General features: G+C 41.4%; 1 long non-coding RNA gene across 4 annotated transcripts in view; it reads right to left on the minus strand.

The window, feature by feature from the left end:
* The window catches only part of LOC137477907 (uncharacterized), a 32,091-nt gene extending 23,917 nt beyond the window's left edge, over nt 1–8,174 (minus strand). For all 4 annotated transcript variants that reach the window (XR_011001265.1, XR_011001267.1, XR_011001264.1 and 1 more), the window contains exon 1: nt 8,028–8,174. This is a non-coding gene — a long non-coding RNA (uncharacterized lncRNA). The remainder of the gene's footprint in view (nt 1–8,027) is intronic.
* Nucleotides 8,175–9,961: the final 1,787 nt, after the last annotated feature.

Raw genomic sequence — 9,961 nt, forward strand, 5'->3', positions numbered from 1 at the left:
AGGGTGGGCAGAAGGAAGAGGTCTGGGCTAACCAATAAGCCTCTTTTCTTAAAGGATACCAGAAGGCAGAGACTATTTGTGGAAACACAGAAGGAAATCAAGGTATTTCTGCTCTCAAGTTCATTTATTCAATTCATTTGGGTTAAGTTTTACAAGAGTGTTCAGGTACTAACAATAAACATGGGTTTATCAAATACTAACTTTTAGCTGTGCAATTTCCACCCTGAACAGAAGAGGCCTTGTAGGTAGGAAAGTCCCAGCAGAGTCATACTTTTATTATAATAAAGATTTTTGACACTCTGTCTGATAAAACACAAAAAAACATGGACTAAATGAAACCACTGCAAAATGAAGCCTGAATGGTAAAACAGTAGTTGGTATCAAGTTTTAATTTTTGTAACTGGGGGAGACACTGGCTGAAGCCTTCCTTGGTGGAAGGGAGTGGTGAGGAGGGCAAGGAGGCTGCAGAAAAGAACACATGAGGAGAGAGATTTTTAACAGTCCTCAAATACTCACAGACGTACAGACAACGTGGAAAATGGAAAACTTCTCTGCATGTCAAAGGAGAAGAAACCAAATTAAGTCTTACAGTAAAAGCCTTAAAAGGTTAGAATATTAATTAAGTAGAAGAGGTTGTCCAGGGAAATTGTGCAAGCTTTGAAGTTTGACAAGCACCCATCCAAAGTCCTGATTTTACTTTGGTTTCCTATTGTCCCTTTTCAGCCCTATTTCCTGAAGCTGCAGCATAAACTTCTTTCCTTAACCTTAGAAAGGGTGACTTATTAACAGGTGTTTATTCTTCTAGGGTGTAAGTACTTAATATAAGTGATGCTAAAAGTGACCAAAACCAGATAACATCAGCATCTTAGCAGTCCTTAACTAAACAACTTTAATTTGGCAGAATGATGTTTTTATGTCTTTGGGACTCCTATTTCACACAAACACACAATTGATTTTTATTACAGTCAACACTAGAGTTGCTTTCAAAGGTTTCAGTGTTTTTAGCACCTACAAAAACACCCCTGTTAAAAAGGCAGTATCTCCTTCCGCAGCAACCTATAGAAGTAAGTACTCTAATTCTTGAAGCAGGTTAACAAGAGACCATACGCACAAACTTTCTGAAATTCTGCCATGTTTGTGGGAGGCTAATAAATGGCTGCTCTATTAACAGAGAGAGAGAGACGTCATTTGTGTCCAATACAGCGATTGTTTATGATTCTCACTTCAGCTATTTGTGCTGGTGCTTAAACTCAGTGGGCTGCAGTCGTGTAGAACATGCTGGGGAATACCATGTCCCTCTCCATCTGCTTGTTTTGATCACAAAATTAGATCACCTAAAACAGTAGAAATAAAGAAATCTAGAAGGCAGTATGTTAGGACAATATGAATAAGCAGAAGGAGAACTTCAGCAATTCTCATTATATCAACAAATCAGTTCCTTAGGTACTGACACAACAGCATAACCACTCTCTCCCTAAGCTCAAAAAGCTGTTTGCAGTACCTCAAATCTGGCTGACCCACCCTGTACTTGTCCTTCTCAATCTTGCCCACAGCCACAGAAATAATTGAAACAGGATTAGGAGCTACCTTGCTCTGTGGGAAACTCCCTCCACATCACTCTTTTAGCAGACACTGGCTCCCATGCACAAGGTTCAGGGAAGCCCCTGAGTCCAGCTTCTGGCTGAACAGAGGCCAGTGTGGCTGGTGGCAGAGCTGGGAGCTGCTGTCAGGGCACACACAAGATTATTTACTGCTGACAAAGCAGCAGGACCCATCAGATGCGCTTCACTGCTGCTTTTGGTACTCCTGCACTCTGCTGCCACAGTTATTTGCTACATTTAGAAGGTTTGATTGTCCTCCTGCATGGGAGCAGAAGCCTGGACTGCTCATTTCAGGCCACAGAGGCAGCCCAGGCCCCAGCACAGGCACTGGGGTCTGCCAGACCTGGCACATCCCCACACAGCCCATCCTCTGCAGCTCTTCTCCCCTGAAAGTCACACGTGCTGCTGCTTCAGCAACTGCCAAGCACAGACACTCCAAAATGCTCCCTCAAAACAATGGTGCCACCACAAAAAGCCTGTTAATGGTACCAAATGCTCCTTCTAAGCAAATGGATAGCAGCACCCCTGTGGAAGTAGGGCTATCTCTTAAAACTCACTTGCAGGTAATAAGGAGTAATAGACATGAAATTCCAGAATGTGCTTTGAAACAGCAGCCAGAGCAGGAACACCCCTTTGATGCTAAAGCATATCAACCCAAGGAATAAAATGGAAACTCGATTCGGTCTCTCCTACACATGTAAGCAATAACAAGCTGTTTCAAAGGGAGCTCTGCTGCAGCAGCTGCTGTGACAGCAGGGCCAGGATGGGAGCCAGGTACACAGGGACATGCCCAGCCTCAGAGGGTCTCAGAGCATTGCTGCCACGCTGCCTGCACCAGCCCTGCTCACTCAGGAGGGCAGGGAGCTGGGGAGACAGCACAACTCTCTGTGCACCAAAGAGAGGGACCTGAGCTGGTGCAGGAAGCCTGATGAAATCCTCTCTGCTAGCTTCAGGCTCCAAAATATCATCTCCATGTTCCCTGTGAAGGCTGAGAATACTGCTTTGATTTGGAGGAGCTCTTCTCTGTGCAACAAAATATTTTTAACAGCTGGCAAGCCACTTGTGTGACTCTGAAGAATCCAATACTCTGGGAAATATCCCGCTAATAATGAAAGCAAGTATTCATGACCTCAGCAAGCAATACATATGGCACCAAAGAGCCAGAAAAGCCCTGGAAGATTTGGTACTGGAGAGAAACCATCACAGCTGAGAAAATGCCTTTCACAGAAAGATGATCAGGATTGACACAAGTTTTCCTGCCCCACAAGGAAAGAGATTAGGGCTGTTAAATTAGTGTATGCCTTGGTCTCAGGTGGTCTCCCACATCTTTCAAGATGACAAGAACATGATTTTCTATATGAGAAATAAGGTAGGGGAGCCATTTCTTGTCCTCCTGTCCAAGAACCCTTCTAACCCCTTTATCTTTGCTTTTCCCACATTTGCTATACTCTCCTTTCCACATCACTTTCAGTCCTGTCATTAAGCTCAGCTTGTAAGACAAAGATAAATAAACAGCTTTCTTTAGTTTTAAAGTAATGTTGTTCCATACATTCTGAAATTGAAATTCTGTGTCCGTCCACAGTGTTTTGTGCATTGCTGAGGGCCCTCCTTGTTACTTGTGGTTGCTGCTTCTTTGGGACTGCTGGGGCTGGGAATGATTGCCTTTCTCTCAGTGGTTATTGCAAAATGACAAAAAATATCCTCGGCTTCCTTTCCCCACTCTCCATCTGAATACAGATAAGGTGTATCACTAGTCTTTGTCAAAAATCTCCACACTTGGATTACAAATCTTCAAGTCTCACTCACATTCAGCTGAAAGCTGCTTAATTTCCCCCCATGTGCAGGTAAGTATTTTAGGAAAATATTTATTTCAGTTTTGCTATAATAATGTCAGGCCAACTGTTAACCCCCATCAAGAATCCAGGGCAAAACCTGAATTATTTGAGTAATTAGATATAAACTCCTTCAAGGCTGCTAGTAAAAATAGATAAACTAGATAAAAAATAGATAATAGATAAAACTTCTAGTACCTGTGTCTTTGATCAAGTTCCCAATTCTTTGCTAGCATTGTGAAGTTAAAAATAAGACCTTTGGGGAGGGGGGCAGTAGGGAGAGAAAAAAAATGAAAAAATAATCTGAAAACTAAAGCAAGAGGGCTGCTTTCCTAACCAGGCATAATTTATCTTCAGCTTGACAGAAAGCACCCCCACCCAAAGTCTCTGGCTGGCTGGATTCATCACCTCTACAGGTATCTTCCTATATAGTTTCTTTCCATAGCTATTTTAGTTTCTTTTCGGAGTCATTTTTATGCTCCTCAAGCCTTTTTAAGACTTCAATGCTTGTATCTTAAATGGCCTATTCTAGAGTACTCAACAGAAAAATTCCATTTTTTCCCCCCTTTACCCACCCCAAATATCCCAGGGGTATGCTATACATTAATCATGTTTCTTATTATCTTCTTATTCCAGACAGAGAAGTTTACACATTAACTTCCAAACTGACTATCATTTTGGTAATCTTGCCCAATATTTCTTGTTTTTTTCAGAGCACAAATCAACCACCTCTACCCTCCACCATGCATTGCTTTGGGATTTTGCATTGTCTAGATGCATTTTTATTTTCCTTCAGAAGCCTCCAATCTTTTCTTCTAGATTTTATTTTAAAAGCTGTGTTTAAATTGTTTCTTAGGTTTTATAATCATGGATAAACTAATCACAAACTATCAGACTTCTCCACTCTCGGCTTTTATCCACAAGTGTCATGCAAATAATTATGCATTGGTAATACAAAGTAGCAATTATTTTGAATTACACAGTAAGTTTAATCTAAGAAAAAATCCACATACTCTCCCAGCAAAATACAGCAAAAGCACCAGAGCAGATCGTGCAGAGGTAGTGTCAGGGACCTCTGACACCTTGGTTAATGAGCAGCCCCAGCATTAGTAGAAAGACCACATCCAGCTCTTGCTAATCAGTTGCTAAAGTAATGATGGCTTCAATCACCCTGATGAAGTTGATGACAATGATTAAGCTGGCTACTTAAAATGTCTTCTTGATTAAAGTGATATTTAATCCATAAATCATGAATTTCACTCCTGTTTGGCTTCATGATGCATCTTTCATGAAACTTAGGTGAGAAGTTTTTCTCTCTGGTGACAAACCCCTTTGAGTTCTCCCCATTTAATTTCACAGAAATGGATTGAAGGAGGCTCTGCCCACCTAAGAAATCAGGTGTTAGACAATCAGCAAGTATTCAGCTAACACCTCTTCTTCAGCTAACAACAGCTCAACATTTTATGCCTCTAAACACAAGAAAGAGAAATTCAGCCTTTGGCATTGTGAATTTTGGACCCTAGGCAGACTCAGACTGCAAACAGAAATTGATAACCTTATTTTTCCACCATCTTCAACTAGATATAACAAAGTATTTCTAGCGCACAAAAGAAATCTAACAAATGCTAATAGGGAACACTTGCTTCCCCTTCTCAAACATGCATGTGATTAACTCAGTATAATCTAGGGGAAAAAAGGAATACTGTTATGTTAGAGTATCCACAGCTATTACTTTGATAGTGCTGATTGAAATTGTCTCTGTGCACTGTTACTCCTTCCCAATATTTGTAAGACATCAGTAGGAGCAGTATATTTCATCAGAAGAGTGCTAAACTGAAAGGTTTCCAAGTAAAACTGGGGTTGTAATTACTTCAGGTCACCGTGGCCATATAAAACTAGTAACTTACTGAGGAAAGGAATTAATAGTCCAGTACAATAATATAATTAGCCATAGCTTTCTAAGAAAGGTTAATCCATTTAATTCATAGAAAAAGATCCATGCTAGAGAATTTAAACTATGTTGGCTTAATCAACTGGGTAGGAATAAAAAGTTCATTTGATGTGAAACCAGAAGTTATGTATCTATGCCTTGCTACATTTACAGTAAAAATTATCACAAAAAATTTATAAACACTGTTCAATTCAAATTAAGAAATCTTCTAGAGCAAGGCATACCCTACAGAGTTTGGGTCAAGAAACTGTTACAGCCAATGGTAAAATACAGACTGTTAAGAGAAACAGTCAAAAAGCACCAGATTTCTTGAAGACTTGGCCAAACCCACAACTATCTTTTATTTTAAAGAAAGAAAATCCTGAATAGTTGTCATAACTGTTATTTGTGGTATAAATCCCAACCTAGAAAAGCAGCTCTATTTTTAGAAAAAAACAGCAGCAACCTATCAATCATGACCTAGAAAAAGAATAGAGCATGAGATGCCATAGGAGAAGCCCTGAGAAGGGCAACTTTCAACTTCATGTAGGACACTAAAGAAACAGCAGGGGACATGCTGCAGCTGTAGGCATTTGTATTATCTGCTGAGGGGAAGCCATATTTTCTCTATTCCCATCAGCCCAGACCATTGCACTGGAACATGCTCTGAAATAAGAGAGGTAATGGGAAGAGACTGTTCCCAGAGAGAGATGCAGAGTGCAGCATGACAGGCACGTGGATGTCTGCAGTACCCAGTCTGATGGGAGAATCAGCACCACCCCAGGCTACAGGAACTAGTTTCAAGTTAGTTCCTAAAATTCAGTCCCTGTAGCCTTCTCTGGCCTGACTTCAGGAGAGAAAACACCAAGTAAAATAACTAACCAAATCTCTCAAACTAAACAGCCTTTTTTTTTCCCTCCTCTAGTTTCTTTGATGCTTGAAAAATAAATCAACTCTGCTGAAAAACATAATCTTTCCATTGGATTATTCAGTCTGTTTCATCCATGATTCCTAGTCCATTCCACCTGTCAGTCTGAAGAGTTAGGAGGTACAGTTGTGGGTCAAGAACACCCAGGCACCACTAATCACAGCCTCCACCTGCAAATAATCCCTCTCTGGTTTTGCTCTCAGGTGATTATGCTGAGTAAAAATTTATATTTGGAGCCACCTGTTTTTCTGGTAGATAATTATCACTAAGTCTTATTCTCAGAGTAGATTCTCCCACCTAGTTCTGCAACCAGCTTCTCTTTACTCACCTGGAACTGTCCACTTGGCTTATACTCGTCTGAATATGCAGCAGGTTCACAGATTTTGTCCTCCAAGTCCTTGGCACACGGCTATCCCAAAATATGTCTTCATTTTAAGTGAGAGACACCCTTTCCCCAGGCCTTGCCTTCCATCAATTCCTCTGCTGCCCACTGCCACAGCCTCCCAAAATATCAGCCTCCTCTTTGCATCTCAGCAAATCTTATTGTAACAATGCTTATACGTAACAAAGATACAACCACAAAGAGGGCAAACCCGGGATTTTGTGAGTGGTTGTTCTTTTGCTGCCTGCCCAACTCTAATTTTGTCTCTCACTGTACTGAAGGAGAAAAAGTAAAGAGAAACAAGCTCTTTGACTTGAGGTTAAAAAACATCCAGAACCTCTAGACATAAGTGCACTATTTTAAGCAGTAATTAATTGGTAGAAAACACTTTTTTGGGGGTAATAGTGCTACACCTGTGACAAATTAGATTTACCATCATCTTTGCTTCAGCTATGCTGGAGCAGAAACATTTTGCAAGCAAGTAAGCACTTCACTGTGACCTCCTTGTGCAAGGCCTGGCAAAAAAGATATTTTCAGTAAGACATGTTCTTATTTTGCACAGTACCAAAGACATTCCTATAAGCATTTAGCTAGTAAGCAACTGCAGAGCTTCCCATTAAGTTAAGCAGACATAACTTTATCTGTAGCTTGAGAGGTACATGTAGGCATTTTTAACAGCTTGCCATGGATAGATGAAGAGTACAAATTAAAAATATTTAAGTGATTTGAGGAAAGTTTTTGCTCTGCAGATGACTGCCTAAGCAAAGTGGTTTTCGTTTTCAGGGTACAGATCATCCCAAGGCATTTCTGATGCTTCGTGATACCTGCTGCAGCCTTGCTTCAGAAAGAACTCACAGTTAATGTGTCTTTGGCAAAGGGCATACCATAGGAACATGAAATTTTAAGTAAGTATCAAACATGACTCTTAGCAGGAAATTTACAAGTTTCTCTCATCATTCTTATTTGTTATATTTGAAGTTGAACCTTTGAAAGTTCACAGAGTTCCTTTGCATATAGGATGTTTTCTGGGATAGTTGGACAGTAGGCAGTGCCTATGTAAATAAGCTTCGGATTTTTGCATTCTGTAAAGGAGCAAACAAAAATCTTACTCTTGCGTTTAGGAGAAATCTAAGGAAATTTTCTCTTAGCATGTAGGTTTTTGAAACAAGCAACCATAGCTCTAAATAATATAAATACCTTAATCCCTACTTAGTCTAATAAACTAAATTACTACACCATAGAATAAATACCTACTTCAGGAAATATTCAGCACAACCCAAAGAGAGAAAAATAAACCCAGATGCCTTTAAAAAGAAATCATATTTAGGAAAAAAAGCCTCCTACCACACCATACCTCCAGAGCTGCCTCCTCCCAGCAAGACAGGGCCCTTCTGGTGCAGGCACACCAGGAGAAGAAACCTGAAAGGTGGGGAGACAAAGGGTGTCCTCAGTGGTTACAGCTGCGACTGCAAACCAGGTGAACAGCTCAACCCAACACAGGTGTGGGCTGCCCATGGGTGGGAGCCTTATCTGGGGCAGCATTATGCAACCACCCAAATCTGCTCAGAGCCCCAAGCAAGGAAAACCTCCTACTTAGTCCAGGGGACTTCAGCATCAAACTCACCCAAGGGTATGAGGTGCCTGGAAGGGCAGGTTTGAAAGTAAAACTCCTTTTTTTTTTTTTTTGCTGTTTTGTAACATCAGTGTGTTCAAAAGCACTTGGACTAAGACTGCTCAAGTAAGGCAGATTGCAAGCAAAAATCATGCATAAGCAGAAGCCAAGTATCAGATGCAGAGAGCTATTCTGAAAGACACAGAAAAAGAAAAGGAAAAGCCAACAGAAAAAGGCCAAGTGCAACATGAACTTGAGGAGCTGCAAGACAGCATCCAGGAGTAATGGGGGAGCTGAACTGAGCTGGAGCGGAGCTGGGGAGCACACACAGGGACCCACAAAAACTCGGGACATTGCCAAGGGGGCCCTGGTGTCACTAGAGACACATTTCAGAAGCATTTGAGCAGAAAGCCTCCTTGGGATTTGGATGATGAATAAGCTCATCATGGAGTGGTTCAGCACACACTTCTGGGGATGTGCTCGGAAACATGACCCTGGGCACAAGGGGAAAGCAGGGACTTCCATGCCAAGCAGCACGTGAGGCAGTGAGCAGGGGTGGGCACTGTGCCCGCTGTGGCAGCCCCTGGCTGGTGCTGGGTGTGTGACACTGAAATTCTGTCCCATCCCCTTGGCTGCTGCTGTGACACTTTCACTGTGTTCAGGTAAGAAGCCATTTTGCAAAGAACCTGTGCTTTTTTTTCGTCGGGGCTCCAGAATGAAAGATGTTGCCATCTCTGCCTTTCTTCTGTCTTGATCCTCCTGGCAAATGCGTTATTTTGGCTAGTTCAGCCTTTCTACCTGGTTCATTTAGCCCAAAGCTGACAGGGTTGCAGGCAAGACTGGAAGGACTGACTTCAGCAGAAGGCTTGGGTTTTCCAGGGAGGGGCCTCTCTGTGTGCTGAGATGTCAGAGATCCCAGTATCTTCTTGTCTCCAACCCCCACTGATCCTCCCACCAGTGAGGCTGCATGAACAGAGATGGCAGCTTCAGATGGGTCTGTCTCAACTCTCTTTGTGGCCCTGAGAACAAATGAAACTTCTGCTTAGAGTGAGAGATAGCTGGAGACAGCAGCAGCACACCACTTGAGCAGGGGAAAAGGACTGAATTGAGGAACACCATAAAATTCACTTGTGGCACTAAATAGAAAAATGACACTGTTCAGCTTCACATATGGTAAACCAGCCTGGGTGTGGGGAGTATAAAAACGAGTCAAAATACAGATTGATTCTGAAATAAGTTCTTTTTTTATCCTTTAGAACCATGGACAGGAATGTACAGCTCCACAAAAATGGAAGCCAAACATATCGAACCAAAACATTTCCTGGGATTCTGTGTGACAGTTTTTCTAAGGATATTTCCTTTTAACCACACTCAGTCTAAGAGCGGCTTCCATTTGCAGTTAAAGTAATCGTGGTACACATCGCACACTCCTTGAAACACAATCTTTGTCATAGGCACTATGATTATTTTTCTTCTCTTTTTATTTGTTTTTACTGGTGAAAAAAATAAACACAGGTGAAAATGAGCACCTTTTCCCTCTCCTTCAATGTGTTTAGACTAAGTGATTAAGTGGAAATTTTCTCCAGCTATTTAGATGAATAAACTTTAAGTTGGAGCATTCATTTCTGTGATCTAAAAGAAAGTTTATGTATGTAGCTTTACATATACATATATAT

The sequence above is a fragment of the Anomalospiza imberbis genome, chromosome 8 (genome assembly GCF_031753505.1).
Source record: "Anomalospiza imberbis isolate Cuckoo-Finch-1a 21T00152 chromosome 8, ASM3175350v1, whole genome shotgun sequence".
Lineage (NCBI taxonomy): Eukaryota > Metazoa > Chordata > Aves > Passeriformes > Viduidae > Anomalospiza > Anomalospiza imberbis.